This window comes from Spinacia oleracea, chromosome 6 (genome assembly GCF_020520425.1).
Source record: "Spinacia oleracea cultivar Varoflay chromosome 6, BTI_SOV_V1, whole genome shotgun sequence".
NCBI lineage: Eukaryota > Viridiplantae > Streptophyta > Magnoliopsida > Caryophyllales > Amaranthaceae > Spinacia > Spinacia oleracea.
Window position 1 is genome coordinate 22,698,896 of NC_079492.1, and position 17,446 is coordinate 22,716,341.

The 17,446-nt window shown below is 39.5% G+C and overlaps 1 long non-coding RNA gene across 1 annotated transcript; it reads left to right on the forward strand.

Moving 5' to 3' along the window:
• The first annotated feature begins 10,283 nt into the window (after positions 1-10,283).
• Positions 10,284-12,496, forward strand: LOC130464085 (uncharacterized). The gene is made up of 3 exons (XR_008924391.1): positions 10,284-10,404; positions 11,953-12,038; positions 12,137-12,496. It is a non-coding gene; the product is annotated as an uncharacterized lncRNA (long non-coding RNA).
• The last annotated feature ends 4,950 nt before the right edge of the window (positions 12,497-17,446 follow it).

A 17,446-nucleotide genomic window follows, 5' to 3' on the forward strand; every position in this document is an offset into this window, starting at 1 on the left:
ATAATAACGGAGCTATTGCACATGCAAAGGAGCATAGACACCACCAGAGGGTCAAGCATGTACTTCGTAGATTTCACCTTCTACGAGAGTTCGTTGAAAGAAAAGAAGTCGAGATAAGCAAGATTGGAAATGACGACAACATCTCAGATCCATTAACTAAACCTCTGCCGCAAGCGAAGCACAACTCGCACACTGCAGCTATGGGAATCAAGCATTTTGGAGAATGGCTTTGATGTCCTTATTTAATGTTTTAAAGTTTTAGAGTTTAATACTTTGTAAAACGTTATTGGTTAACCATTCATATAAATGAATAGAATTCATTTTTCCATTTTATTTGTGGTTTATTAAATGATGAGTCCCTTCAATTTGACGATATATTTAAGATAGACTGTCAGGACCAGTTCTGTGACTAAGAAATGTGTATCAAGTGAACTTGAATGTCAAAAGTTGAAAATGGTCCCTAGTCGGAGTTTTCTATAAAGATGGACGCATAGAAAACTCTAGACGACTAGAATGCAAGATGACTAGTAGTTCTGTTTCTTGAACTATGTGGACATGGCAATGTCCCAATCATTTGCATAGATACATACTTTGCGAAGACTAGTATCGGACAGACCTATGAAACTTTACTGTAAGAGATGAAAATATGTCATAAGTAAATTTCATTAAAATTATTAGACACTAATCTTCAATACTTGAGTGATTTGAGATTACTTGTTTGAGAACTGGTTACTTTGACGTTGTCAACCGTCGCACCGTAAAAGGAGGCCATAACGGCAACGCTCGGGTAATCACCTATCAAACGAAGTCTAATCTCAAGTTCGCAAGATTGGGATTGTCCTCCCATAAATCGGGATGAGATGCTGAAAGTCGTACAAGGCCACTCGGAGAGCTAGAAACTGTAAAATGCATGGCCGTGCTCAGATGAATCATAGGCTATGATTATTTTTTTATTTGATCAGTTGAACTCTGAAACCGAGAAATACCTCTGGACATAATAAGGATGACAACTCTTACCTTATGTTCACGAGCAAGCATTGATCAAGCGACAAAGGAATTAGGAAATACACACTTGTCCCTAAGGACAAGTGGGAGACTGAAGGAAATAATGCCCTTGGCCCAAGTATGCATTTAATGACAAGTCTAATAAATGCGGTTCAGTATTAATGAATTATACAAGTTAATAATTCAGTGAGATCAAGTGAACCGTATGCCTAGCTAGAGGCCGCTTCAGTTCAAGTGGAATTAATAATATTAATCCATAACTTACTCTTGACTGAACCCGTAGGGTCACACAAATAGTACGTGAACGGATCAAGTATTTAAGTGGAATAAATACTCCATTTATGGATATTCGGAATCGACGGATCTCGGTTCCAGTGGGAGCTGAAATCGTCAAAAGGCAAATTATGAATACTCCGGAAACGATGATCTTGCCGGAAACGAAAATATGGATCGTATCGGAAATATAAATATTATCCAAGTCGTAGATGTTGCCGGAAACGGAAACATGGTACGTATCGGAAAATATTATCGGAAATGGAAATAATGCCGGAATCGGAAATATTGCCGGAAACGGAAATATTGTCGGAATCGGAAATATTATCGGAATCGAAAAATAATTCCGGAATCGGAAATATTAAATATTTGTTCGAAACGGAAATTCATTCTGGAATCGGAAAATTAATCGGAAGCGCGTTGTACGAAATAAACATCGGACGAGCTTGCTAGACGCCAGGCCTGCGCCTAGCAAAGCCCGCGCACAGCAAGGCGAGCTAGCAGCCCATCCAAGCAGCACGCAAGGCCAGCAAGCTGGCGCGCCCCTTGTGGGCTGCGTTGCAGCTGCTGGGCCGAGCCAGCCAACCGCGCGCGCGGGCATGCCCTTCGTGGGCTGTTCGTGCGTGTTGGCGTGTTCGTGCATGTTACGAATCCTTAAGCTTCTAGGATTTATCCGATTATACTATTTTCCTAAAACTACTAGAATTAGTTGTTGAGTTAAACACTAAATTAATAGATTTAATTAGTATCTAATTCTAATAAGATTAGATAAGTTGAATCCTAGTAGGTTTCTAGTTCCCATGATCCTACCCTATAAATAGGTGATGGCAATCACAATTTATAATACATCAATTCAAGTATTCATATAGTTTTAAGTTAAAAACTAAAGTTAATAATTTGCCACAAAATTATAACCGAATAAAATAATACCTTAGGCTAAATTCTAGTTAATTGAATCTAAGGCGGATCCGAACGTACTGTGGACTATCTACGGAGGGACTACAATTGGAGTCCTAAACTTGTTCTTGTTCGGTTCGGGAGCAGGTAGGGAGGGCAAGCTACAAATGTATGCATCCTAAATTATGCTAATTGTGATGTGGCAATTAATTTGGATTCCTGGCTTTATGATTTTTTCGCATGAAATATATGTTTTGTATTTGTCGTAACCTAACAACTAATTGGATTTCACGCTTAACTAATTGGATTTCAGGCTTTTGTTTTTTGGAAATTAAAATTTTCAATTTTTTTTGGGTACTAACTAAAATAGTGTAAAACATAACTAAAAGTAATAAAATTATAACTAATTGAATAACAAATAGTTAACTTAGGAGTCGAATAGTTATTAATTTAAAACAAAAATATTATTAACTAAAACTCATAAAATCTTAACTAATTAGTTGCAATGCTTAACTAATTGATTTCATTGCTTAACTAATTGGTTTCAGTGCTTAACTAATTGGTTCATTGCTTAACTAATTGGTTCATTGCTTAACTAATTGGTTTCGTTGTATAACTAATTAGTTTCGTTGCTTAACTAATTGAATCTCAAACTTAACTAATTAGTTCCAGTGGTTAACTTAATTAAATCCAGTGCTTCACTAATTGCTTCCAGTGCTTCACTAATTGGTTTCAGTGCTTCACTAATTGGTTGCATGGTTTAACTAATATGTTACATTGCTTAACTAATTTATTACATTGTTTAACTAATTGATTCCGAAGCTTAACTTAATAGTTTAATTTTTTAACTAATTGATTCAATTGCTTAACTAATTGGTTTCAATGCTTAAATTTTATATCTTAACTAAAACTCTGAAATTCGTTATCTAAAACTCAAAAATACATAACTAAAACTCAAAAAATCTTAACTAAAACCAAGAAAATCGTAACTTAAACTCGTGAAACTTAAAAAATCGTAACTAAAGCCCTGAACTGAAACCAAAAAATACGTAACTAAAACTCAAAAAACTTTCACTAAAACCAAGAAAATCGTAACTAAAACTTATAAATTCATAACTAAGACATAGAAAATCAGAAATTTTAAATTAAACTCGAAGTTCGTAACTAAAATTAGAAAATATTAACTAAATTTCAGAAAATCTTAACTAAAACTCAGAAATTTAATCTTAACTAAAACAGGATTATTCTTAACTAAAATGAAATAATTCTTAACTAAAATGAAATTCTTGTAACTAAAACAACAATATTCATAACTAAAACAAAATAAAATATAACTAAAAGAAGCATTCGAAACGAAATTAACTAAACCATTAACATTCTTAACTAAACCATCAACATTCTTAACTAAAAGAACCATATTCTTAACTGAAACAAAAGACCTAAAACTAATTAAATAACAGCAATCAATTGCTCATTAGCGCCACCGCAAGTCTTAGCAGCCACCGCAAGGCTTAGCAGCCAACCTTCTGCATCAATTGGTCTGATTACCACGCTAACAACATGAACAACACCGAGCACCAGCAAGCCCGAGCACCGCAACTTCCAGCACCAGGGTGGCGGTTGTAGCCTCTACGGCAACCACCAGAAGCAACCACCAACGGCAAATCCTCCTCCTGTCAGAAATTCAAAAATAGAAAAAACCTAAATCAAAAGAGGAAATTAAAAAAACCTAAACAATTCAATCGAAACGAAACATAAACCTAATCAAAACAAAAACAAAATCGTATACATAAAAATCAAAACCCAAAAATTCCAGCAACATGATAATTTCAGATAAATAAAATTAAAATCTACAGATTGTAGAAATTCAAACCTGTTTCCTTCGCCATTTATCATCATAATCGACTTCTACTTCTTCTCTTTCCTTCGCCGTTCTACTCCTTCTCAAATCTTGATGAGCAGCGGGGACGAGATCAAAAATCAGTATGGCCGCGGTGGATCTTGCGGTGGCCTAAAACCTAAAACCATTGAAGCCGCAACTTTGCGAGGAGGTGACCCGCACAATGCCACTAACACCCGCGGCTCAACCCGTGCAACGCCACAAAAGCCAACACGGAAGGCGACAACGACAAGGACGCACACTTCTCCTTCATCTCTTTCCTTCGTCGCGCAGCTCCCTACTTCCCTATCCCGTCGGCCACCGACTTCTTATGCTGCCGAAACACCTAGGGCAAGAGAGAAGCTCTCCTCCTTCCTTTGATTCCTTCACCGCTATTCTCCATCATTTCGCGCTACTCGCCGGCCACCGTAATATCTCCGCTGGAAAGTGGAGGAGCTCCGCCGCCTGCTTCGTCATTTTCGTCATCAATTTTGATGAGAGTATGGCGGCGTTCAAGTAGAGAGAGACTGAGAGATTTGGAGGAGAGAGAAAGAAATTAGGGTTTTGAAATGAAAATGGGAAGAAAATGGGTATTTATATTTTCATTTAAAAAAAAAAGAGTTGATGAGTTCTGCCACGTCAGATTTTACGTGGCATGTTTGCTGCCATCAAGGCGGTCTTTTCCGTAAGACCACCTTATACCAAAGTTTGTAAAAATAGTTTATTTTTTGAGGGTTAAATTGTTGTATACTATCTAAAAAAATGAGCGATTTTTTTCAATATTGTTTAAAGAACATCAAATTCTCAAAATACGCCACTTTTTAACATAATTTCCACCATATCGTCCACGTCAGTATTAAAACCGGTCTTTTTTTTTAACAAAGCGGCACTAAACCGCTATCTCAGATAGCGATTGACATAAGTAAACCGATATCTCAGATAACAGTTTATAGGTTAAATCAGTAAACCGCTAAGATAGCGGTTTACAGTTTAAATCAAAACTTACAGTGAGATAGCGGTTTTGTTTTAAAGCAAACTGCCATCTCGATCAGATGGCAGTTTAATGGTATAAACCGCTATCTGAGATAGCGGTTTGCTTTAAAACAAAATCGTCATTTGAGATGGCGGTTCAACGCTGAACCGGAAAAAAACATTACTTCTCTTCCTCCCTTGCTGTTGTGGACGGTATGGTGGAAATTAACTTAGAAAGTAACGTATTTTGGGAATTATTGGATCTTTATGCAATATTGAAGGAAGTCGCTCTAAAAAAGTTGACAAATTGTTTTTTATCACCTAAAGAAATAAAAATTGTTGTTTATCATTTAAAAATTGAATAAATTTTTTACTATCTCTTAACTACAAAATGGACGAAAACGTTATGTGAATTAATGGTAAGTAAGGGAAAATACTAGCTATACATGAAAATCATGGTATAGAAGAGAAGAAACTAAACAATATAGTCGTTGAAATGGGTCCGCATGACCGTTCCGTCCATCTTTCCGGTTAAGAGGTGGTAAAAAGCAATTTTTATTTTACTTTTTTGTGGTAAAAGACAATTTTTATTTTTTAGGACGTGGTAAAAAACAATTTCTCAATTTTTTTAGGTGGTAAAAAACAATTTACCCTATTTTGAGATGAGGTATAGGTTTGATCTTTCATAAAGCTTATTCCAAGTTTGTAAGAGAGTTTTAGGATGAAAATGTTAGTTTTTAAAAATCTCAACATAGAAGCCTTTTGTGATTAGAGGCTTGAGAAAGTGAATGTAAAATGACTATTTTGTCTTATATTGCCTAAAATTATAATATCTACCCATCTTAGCAACCTATGTACTTAGTGCGTAGGTTAAGTTATCATTACATGATTATATTAAGCAATTAAATATATTCTCCAAAACTAAGTAAGGTTAGATTGTTATTATTATTATTATTATTATTATTATTATTATTATTATTATTATTATTATTATTATTATTATTATTATTATTATTATTATTATTATTATTATAATAACGTTACAAGCTTAACAAGCTATAAAGATCAAGTGAACTACAAGAAGTTGGAGGGGAGCCGAGATACAATCTGGGCCCCCACTCCTCTAGCTATGGCGAACCCGATCCTGCTGAAAATGTGGGCAGCTGCCCGTGCCCCAATGTCCTGAGCCCTGGAGTACGTCTGAACCCGCTTCAGCAAAGAAACAACCCCTTTCTCTAATTCCCCAAAAGAAGAGAAGGAAAAAGGAAAGAAACCGTAACCCAAAGCCCTACAACGTGCCGCATACTTATCCTGCTTCCGCTGTGCTGCAACCGCCACAACCCGACCCGGAATGAAGCCTGACAACCCAGATTGCGTCATAGGGGAAGACCCAGTCAAGTCAACACACACATCTAGACCGCCATCCCATGAGTAAAGCAATATATCTGCAGGACGAAGAGCTCCATCGCTCTCACTAGTCAGCCCAACATCAACCTCCTTGCGAGCAGAAATCCTCGACCGATAGCAAATATCCAAAAGGGTATCACGAACAACATTATGACGATGTTTGATACCCACAATCCCAGCACAAGACACGGCATGATCCCCATAAATGTCCCCGTCGAAAACCCGAGAGCAAGCAGAGCACGGCGTCGAATCAGAGAACAACGGAATACCCAACCGATAGCAAAGAACCGAACGATAAGTCTTACCGTTCATAGTCTGGCCTAACCCCGAGATGGGGACTGCCCGCAACCAAGCTGAGGAGTGATCCCCCTGCTGAGATTTCCATAGGGCAACAAAACGTGAAGATAAGGAGTAGGCGGATTCCGCATCAGCAATAACCTTCGTGAAATATATGTCTGCCAATTTCTTCATGAGTCTGGGGGCAGCGATCTCACTAGGGCTACGCATAAGGTCGGTCTCCACGGTCCTGTTGAAAAGACCAAGAGCATCATCAAAGGCCGGTCCCGGACCTCCAACACCTGAAAGCCGAAGAAGCGAATCCTGCAAACCAGAAGACTGCAAACGGGATGCAAGAAAAGCATAATGCCGAACATCACCAGCTGAATAAACACCCAATCCTCCATAAGAATAAGGCAAGGTGGCAAGGCGCCATTGCCAGTCACCGAACCCAGGTCCCGAAGCAACCACGATGCGCTCTAAAGAAGCCCGCAGAGCCACATCAAAAGATAATTGGGCCGCTTCGAAAAGATGAGGCGGACAAGTGCGCATAGCAAAGTAGAGTTTAGAAACTCCAGTACACGCACGACGAAGCAACAACTCACACTGGGGATCATTAAGCTTGGCTACAGCATCCATCAACACAACAGTCTTCGACACACGCTGCGAAACAACCTCCTTACAAAAAGAAGAATCCGTACTGACTGGGCCACCAAGCAACTTAACACCAAGCTCAGGACGAGCAATATCCGTAGGAAAGACACCCTCTAGACGACAGCGTGGGTCCTCCGAAGGCCAGAAAACCTCCGTCTTCTCAACATTAACATGGAGACCTAAACGAGGCCCCTCCTCCAAAATCAACTCCAAGACCTGCCCAACCACCAAAGTGTCACCAACAATAGTGCCATCGTCCAAGTACCATGCCTGAAGAGATAGATCAAATGAGTCTCGAATTCGACACACCAATGGATGTAGAACCAGAGAAAAAAGCAAAGGGCCGAGAGGATCCCCTTGCTGCACACCCTGACAAGACCACAAGGTATGCTCCCCATAATACAGCCGCGCTGGAGAAGAGTAGCAGAATTCAACCCAACGCGAAAGAGCAGGACAATGGAGCCGAACCTCACGCAACAAAGCCGATCGATCAACTAAATTGAAAGCATTCTGAAAATCCACCAATAACATAGATAGGCCAACATCGGCCCCACGAGCCTCAACCAACCGATTGACAGCATGGAGAATGGCCTCACCACCTGCTGGAACCCCAACTCCAAACTGCAGACCTCCAAAGTAGTTTCCTAAACGCGGACCAATCAAAGCAGCCCCGACCTTAGAAACAAGGCGCCTCCAAATAGTACCCACCGCAATAGGCCGAACACCCCCACCAGGCTTAACCAATGGCGTAAGAGGAGCACTAGCAATGTATCCTCCAAGCTCAGCGGGACACTTCCCAGCAAGAAAGAGATTAACTACCTGAGTGATAGCATCCACCAACTCATCAGAAACAGCTACAGCAGCACCACCCAAGCAATCCAAAAGGTGCTGAGCACGCAAGCCATCTCTACCGCACGAAGTACCACGCGGAAAGCCCATAATCTGCTCCAAAACAACAGCGGAGGAAGCAGAAAGGTGATGATCAACAGGGATATCCGGTAAGGTAGGGACCGGAACGGAAGGGTGCTTTGCTTGTAAATCTGCAAGAGTAGCATCATCGTAAGGGGCAAGACCTGAGGAAGAAAGAACCCTAACGGCAGCAGTGTAGTGACCGTCAGAAATCTTTCTCTTGCATTGCTTAATATTACGCTCCGCCAAATCATGGTCATCGTCAACATCCAATAGAGAGGGAGACACGCTAGCCAATGTGTCTATGACAAGTTGCTCAGAACCGCCAGGCACACCCCAAGAACGAATAGTAGAGGTGATACACTCCTCCTGTTGCCGCCGCCTAACACCGGAGGAACACTCACGATTACTTCGTGGAGAAAAAGTCTTGAGGACACAAAGAGGTAACACGAGCAACTGAACCCAACAAGCGATGTCATCTGGTCTGCATATCACCTTATCAAGCGCCCCTTTCAGAACTCGCGAAAAACCCAAACGACATTTGGGAGGGATGGATTTCACAGAACGCAACTGCTTAGACCATAAAGTGTCCAGAAGAGCAACATCAAAAGAAAAATATTGTTCTCGAGGCGCATCAGAAGTAGACAGCTCGGAAGCAGGAGCTTGAGGTTTTTGAATACCGTAGAGAGTAAAACGAATAGTACCATCCCCAGAATTAGGTGGGTCCACAAAAACCGTACTAGAACCACTGCCATGCCGACACCTAATACGATGAGTATGCGTCTTGAAACAATCTCCACATAACCAAATTCCCATACGACGAAAGGTAACCTCAGCCGAAGAAAAAACCTGCAAATTGGTAGTAAGGGACTGACGGGTTACATCCCGCACATCAGAGCAACAATGACGATCCCGTAAGTGAGTGATCAGAGAACTCCTTACCAAACCACGCCCACCGCCATCCTGGCACCCGCTAAGACCCACAAAAGGGCAATGAAACTTCTCCACGGAAGCCTCCATATCAAAGCACTTCAACAGCACCACCAACACTAAACGCACACTTGATAACCTCAACACACACGCAAACAATAACAACACCAAAGAGAAACAACTCAAGCTGCCCAAACTCCAAACTCCAAGACAAACACCAAACTCCAAGACAAACACCAATCTCCAAGACAAACGCACAACAACAATGCAATAATCTGACCAAATCACCAATCACCAAATCACCAAACGCACAACAACAATGCAATAATCTGACCAAATCACCAAACCCCAAGACAAACACCAATCTCCAAGACAAACACCAATCACCAAACTGGACTTACGAACTTGAAATCACTGAACTGAACCCCGAACAGGAACTGAAATTACGAATAGCCGGAAACTGAACCAACCTGATCAGAACACCAAACTGAACGCAAGAACCTGAAACGAACTCCCGAATTGCCAGGAACTGAACCCCAAATTGAAAGAGCACTCTTGATTTGCAAGAAACTGAATGCAGAATGGCTGAACACGAAACTGATGCCTTTGCCTTTGCCGGAAACTGAACGCCTGAACTTGAAACTGAATCGGAAAGAGCCTGCGAAATACCGTCGACACCTTAAAAGGCCTGCCGAAAACCGCTCCAAACACCACCTGAAACTGCCGGGAAAACAACACAGTCTGACCGTCGATACTGGACAACACACCGCCTGACAACCGCCGCCGGACACCACCGATGCCAACGCCGGAAAATCGACGTGGAAGGGACCCTAAACGCACATGATCTTGCCCTAATCGCCTACCTTGGGAGGTTTATTGTTTATTATTATTATTATTATTATTATTTTTTTTTTCCCTAATATTTTACTATCTTGATATTTCATTCCCTTTTTACTCTTTTTCATACTACGTATTATATGTTACTTCTAGCTAACATACTTGGTAGGTAAATGGTAGATTATATGCTTCGTATATATTTAATATTTTTTTTGGGCTTCTCGTCTTTCTTGTACTTCATTCCCGCCATTGAATTATCATATAAGAACGGAACATCAAGCCATCTAATTATTAAAGATCAATGGAGCTTGTCAGCCTGCTTCAAATCAATGATTTTCACCATTGTCAAATATAAGTTGTCGCAGGTATCTGTATTCTATATTCTTTGTTGCCATTTGTTATAATAGTTTTGAATCGAAGGGATGTGTTCTTATTAGTTGAAATTAAATTGAGATGTTATCATATGAGACTAAGATAAATTGAGTCGTGCATTGTTATTCCACTCACATGAGAATATGCATTTTAAAGAACGTTTGTTACGTCATTATGATTCTTGAGGTTAGAAGAGTATGTTTTTGTGGGGGGAATTTTATAGTGGTTATCTTGTTTATCATTTTGTTAACTTGATTTGGATGAAGAATATTGTTTAGGGTGGGGTGACATTCCACATGTGATTCATTGGGTTTCTTTGTGTTCAATATTATTAGAGTTTGGAATTTGCGGTACATTCATTCTTATTATTTTGTTAAGGTTGTCATGAAGTTTTAATCACTCTACGTTCTTCCGTGCTTATATGGTATGCATTAGAAGGGAAGTTTGGAAGTTTGGAAGCATATGGTTATCAAGCCTCGTTGAAAGGTCTTATTAGCTTTCATTTTCACCCTTTAACCAGTATAAACATTGAAAAAGAACAACAAAATCTAAATTATGTTTTATTGTGTAATGTGGTTTTTATCTAACTGAATTTTAACATTCTCGGTTTTATGATGTCAATATCACATTATAGGTTGATGTCCACTAAAATTATTGATTTGAACTATACTCCAGAAGATGAATTATGTTATGACTTCGGATTGAATTTTATTAACTTGAGTACATACGAGAAAGATATGGTGGACTTGAGTGAAGATGAATGTGAGAAGGTTACAAGTCAAAACTTTTTTGAGCCTTTGGTTGGGCAATCTTTTCTTACTCAAGAAGAATCTCATAAGTTTTTTAGAGAATTATGCTAAAAGAAGTGGGTTTTCCGTTCAAAAAGGTCGGTTTATATATAAAGAAGGGAGGATGGAGATATGAGATTTCACTTGTCATCGTGAAGGATTTTCAGAGAAAAAGTTTGTTGATCCATCTAAGGAGCGACGAAATAGAGAATCTCTAAGGCGTGGGTGTAAATCCGTAATGAGAATCAAACTAAAAAAATCCTTTTACATTTTTCCAGAAGAGTGGGAAGTTATACAATTTGTATCCCAACACAGTCATGAATTGTTACCTCCGGAGCAAGTATGGTTTCTCCATCTTACCGTAACATTACTAAGTAAGACGAGGATAGAATTCTATTATTAAAAGAAGCTTCACATACCGTGAAACAAATCATGCGAGTTATGTAGCTTGACAAAAATATAAAGCATGGAGATCTTCCCTTTCTTCACAAAGACATTGATAATTTCTTAAACATGATCCGCCAAGAAAATATAGAAGATTATGTAATGATGTTCTCGAGTTTTGCAAGCTTGCCAAGGAGGATAACTCAAGCTTCCAGTATGCATTCATGTTGATAATAAAAAATAGACTAGAAAATATTTTTTTGTCACCTGCTCATTGCTTTGAATGGTATCAAGAGTACGAAGATGTTATTGCCTTTGACACTATTTATAGGGTGAATTCTTATGATATGCCTTTTGGCATGTTTATAGGAATTGAAAATCATGGAAGAACTATATTATTTGGTTGTGCCCTCCTTCGAAATGAGACCGTGGCAACATTTCATTGGTTAACGAAGGTGCTAATTACAAAATTTATTTTATTCTAAATATAATAGACTTTTATTTAACTTTATTTGACAACTCTCTCATACATATATTACTTCTTTTGTTACAGATTTTTGTTACTCTTATGAAAAGGACGCCGAAGAAGATCATCATCGTTCAAGATCCATGGATGACGCAAGCAAAAACAATTGAGATGTCCCTCACAAAACATGCCTATTGCATATGGCACATTACTGAAAATTTTAGGTGTTGGTTTACGTCAATTCTTCGAGACGAATATTCTTCTTGGTGTGAATATTTTTATAAGCTTTACAGGCTTGACAATGTCCATAATTTTGAACAATAATGGTTTAATGTTGTTTCCAAGTTTAATTTACTGGAAAATAAATACGTAAAAGGCTTATATGAAGTTAAAGAATATTGGGTACCGGCATATCTTCGTGGCAATTATTTTGGTGGTATGACTACAACTGGGAGATCAGAGAGTATAAATGCTTTTGTGAAACGTATTACATCATCACACTCATGTTTAACTCAACTTATCAAACAAGTAAGTATATTGTTCTTAATCAACCGTACTTAAATAAGAATTTGCAAAATTTATACATAAAATAACTCTTGCTTATATGTTGTTTTAAATGATTTTTTTTCTCATTTCAAAAATGTAGGTTGGCCTTGCTATTGAGGTAATTGAGCAGAAACAATTACATCATACCATGTTGCATACATATAGGGGCTCCTCTCTTAGAACTATATCTCCTTCGGAGGAGCAAGTTTATAATACATTCAACAAATTGTCTTTCCAAAAATTTCAAGAACAGTTTGCATGGGCTACTCAATATAAGGTATGCGAGAAAAGTAAGGTGAATTTTATAGTGCAACTTTATAAACAACCACGTGGATTACAAAATCAAACGTTGAAAAATAAAAATAAAATAGTGCAATCAATATCACTCATTTTGATAGTGGAAGCGCATAAATCTCGAAAGAATGGACTAATCTCCATAATTGCCTTCCAAACATGCAAGGGAAGCAATTCCAATAAAGCAACAAGCAATAACCTATCCATGAAGACATGACAATGGTGGCTCTTCATTCCATGTAGCTTACATGATTGAAGATTGACACACCTGCTCAAATTTGAAGCGAATCCATCTAGGAATTTCAAGTCTCGTACTCATTCACATAACACCTTCTTTTGAGTCTTGGCAAGTTCAAAAGGTGCTTTTAGCATGGTTTTGAAGGAAATAATTCCCTTGGTCCAAGTATGCATTCAATGCTAAGTCTAATAAATGCGATTCTGTATTAATTATTTATGCAAGTTAATAATTCAGTGAGACCAAGTGAGCTGTATGCCTAGCTAGATGCCGCTTCAGTTCGAGTGGAATTAATAATATTAATCCACAAATTACTCTTGACTAAACCCCTAGGGTCACACAAATAGTACGTGAACGGATCAAGTATTTAAGTGAATTAAATACTCTACTTATGAATATTCGAAAACGACGGATCTCGGTTCCAGTGGGAGCTGAAATCGTCAAAAGGCAAAATATTAATACTCCGGAAATGATGATATTGCAGGAAACGGAAATATGGATCATAACGGAAATATAAATATTATCCAAGTCGTAGATGTTGTCGGAAACGGAAACATGGTACGTGTAGACACCTACTTTTGTCCCCATACCCGAAAGGGAAGGTTCGATGATGAGAACATAAATCTCCACTTTACAACGCATCTCCTATAAAATAACGAATCTCAATTCCCCTTTTCATTTCACCCGAAACCTGCTATTTATAGAAACCTGCCATTTATGGAAACCTGCTAAAAATAGTAACTGCTGTAATGGGTAGTTGTTAAAAGTGGCAAGTCATAAAAGATAGAAACCTGTCAGAAGTAGGTGTTGCACTCCAACATAAATCCTAAATGAGATAGAAATTACGAGAGAATCCTGTTCCTAATACGATTCGAAAATAAGAGTTACGTATTAATTAAGATCCTAACGAGCCTAGAGTTCATAACGGGCCCAGACGCATTCCATCATAAAATTATTACGCACTAAAAGACTCGATTAAGTCTCATACACTCCAGATTCTAAGAGTCCGAATCTGACAAAGAAACGGCCCAGACCCTATTTTCAACGCCTGGCTCTGGGCGCCAAAATCTTCGGCGCCCAGCCCTGGGCGCTGAAATTACCTGGGACGTGTTCTTTCCTAATTCCTCGTGGATTAGAGTTCTACAATTCTATCTTTCCAAGAACTCTTTTCTATAAATAGGGCCCCGGGTTCGACGTGAAAAGAAACACAACACACACAATTATTATTCTGAGTATTGACTCTAAACCCCAAAGCCTAAGCCTCACGCTGCGAAATTGATCACACGTTCTGTCGCAATCGATCCAAAAATCGAACAGAACATATCCTGTCCCGTAATTTGAGATTCGTTAAATAAAAGGAGAAATAGCAAAGTCAAAGTGGTTAGTTTTCTGAGAACCGTGACGCACCTCTCAAGGGTGCGTCGTAATATGTCCCTTTTCCATGGTTTAATTGCTTTCCTCGCCCTTTTTATGAACTGCTAAACTAATTGAATCTGATTGTTCTATCACGCCTAACAAAGATAATATGTTGGGAAATTGGATTATCATGCTAGGTCCCTTAAAACAATCTAAATCAGATAATCGCGCTCGATCTAGTACTATATGTTGCATATTGTTAAAATCAACTCAGATTAGTTTAATAGTTAACGCATGTCCCTTCAATTATTTATGCTGAGCTAGTAAGGATATCCTGCCTCTGGAGTTATCGAAGAGCGAGTACTCCTCTTGGTAGTTACAGTCCCCCGAACCCTCAATCTCTACCTTGCGGGTGTATGTTGAGAGATCCCCACACCAGGGATCACAAGGGAACCTACGGTCGTCGTGGTCAAACATAATTGCACTCCCTTTATGTCATGATAACCGGGTTTTGTCAGTTTTTCTCATTGTCGTTAAAAACTGAATGGCGACTCCTATATTACTAGTCAATTGGGTGTAAACTCACAGGAAATCCAATTACACTTGATTTGACAAAAAGAAACGTCACACCCACGAGGGACAAGGTCACGCATTAGCCTCGTGCTTTTTCGACCCCCTCACAGTGGCGACTCCACTGGGGATAGTGAAGGAAATACTCGTGCTTGTAGGTAATCAAAATAGCCGAAGGGTGAAACGATCCTACCCCGCGTTTATTTCCCCATCAAGTTGGGACGACCTGAAAATCAACATATTAATTTGAACGGGCAGAACCGCATAACGAATCTTGGCTCCCTTAGGGAGTTAGGACTAAGGATACCCTTCGCTAACCGGGGGGTGCATACGCTTCGAATGTTGTCCACTCGGCACTTTCGCTAGTAGTACACCCGTCCCAAACCAAATCGCTCGCCCATTAGGTCCCTCTAATTGGTGCATGCCCCCCTTGGCTTACATCGTGATTGGCCTCTTGGGTGAAATTCGTCTGTTGAAGACACTACCTCGACCGGGGCATGTGTTGGATCTGCGATAGAAGCGGTACCAAGCCAGGCGCAAATGCTACCCACAGAAGCCTATCATAAAACTACGTGACATATTATTATTGCCTCATGATGTAATGTTAGTTATGTGTAGCGAAATATGTGATTGTGTGTGACAAACAATCCTAGAAAACCAACGACCTTAAAAAATTGCCCAAACATTCATAAACCAATTGGCCAAAGAGTTATACCAAAATACGTGTTCCGCAAACCCGACGATCGCCACAAAAATAAGCGACGCTCGGGATGGCCCGTAACGAATCCCACAAACGCCGCACAACGCGTAAAGGACGTTATTAGGCAAACATGCAAAATCAAAGTCGCATAAACAAAAACTATACGAAAACAAAAGGCGAGAACCAGCCAGGGATGCATTTTCAACGCCCGTGGCTGGGCGCCACAATTTCTCACGCCTAGCTGGGCGCTGAAGTTGCTGCCTGGCCTTTTGGTCAGGCACAGCAGCCTCGGTGCCCCCGCATAAAGAAAATACTTAGCAAAAAAAAAAAAAAACTGTTCGTAAAAAAAATTGCTGCGAGGGCGTATGAAAAGGCACTCGATTCTAAAAGCGACTAAAAAATAATAATAATAATAAATAACTCTTCGTGTCGTTGTTAGGCCTCCTACGATGACAATGTTCGGATCCAAAACCGAGCACGCTAATCGAAATAACCTTGTCCCTGCGAGGGGGTCGAAAAAGCACGAGGCTAATGCGTGACCTTGTCCCTCGTGGGTGTGACGTTTCTTTTTGTCAAATCAAGTGTAATTGGATTTCCTGTGAGTTTACACCCAATTGACTAGTAATATAGGAGTCGCCATTCAGTTTTTAACGACAATGAGAAAAACTGACAAAACCCGGTTATCGTGACATAAAGGGAGTGCAATTATGTTTGACCACGACGGCCGTAGGTTCCCTTGTGATCCCTGGTGTGGGGATCTCTCAACATACACCCGCAAGGTAGAGATTGAGGGTTCGGGGGACTGTAACTACCGAGAGGAGTACTCGCTCTTCGATAACTCCAGAGGCAGGATATCCTTACTAGCTCAGCATAAATAATTGAAGGGACATGCGTTAACTATTAAACTAATCTGAGTTGATTTTAACAATATGCAACATATAGTACTAGATCGAACGCGATTATCTGATTTAGATTGTTTTAAGGGACCTAGCATGATAATCCAATTTCCCAACATATTATCTTTTTTAGGCGTGATAGAACAATCAGTTTTAATTAGTTTAACAGTTCATAAAAGGGCGAGGAAAGCAATTAAATCATGGAAAAGGGACACATTACGACGCACCATTGAGAGGTGCGTCATGGTTCTCAGAAAACTAACCACTTTGACTTTGCTATTTCTCATTTTATTTAACGAATCTCAAACTACGGGACAGGATACGTTCTGTTCGATTTTTGGATCGATTGCGACAGAACGCGTGATCAGTTTTGCAGCGTGAGGCTTAGGCCTAGGGGTTTAGAGTCAATACTCAGAATAATAATTGTGTGTTGTTTTCACGTCGAACTTAGGGCCCTATTTATAGAAAAGAGTTCGTGGAAAGATAGAATTGTAGAACTCTAATCCACGAGGAATTAGGAAAGAACACGTCCCAGGTATTTTCAGCGCCCAGGCCTGGGCGCCGAAGATTTCGGCGCCTAGAACCAGGCGTTGAAAATAGGGTCTGGGCTGTTTTCTTAGTCTGATTCGGATTCCTAAAATCCGGAGTGTTTGAGACTTAATTGAGTCTTTTAGTGCGTATTAACCTTATGACGAAATGCGTCAAGGCCCGTTACGAACTCTAGGCTCGTTAGGATTTTTATTAATACGTAACTCTTACTTTCGAATCATATTAGGAATAGGATTCTCTCGCAATTTCTA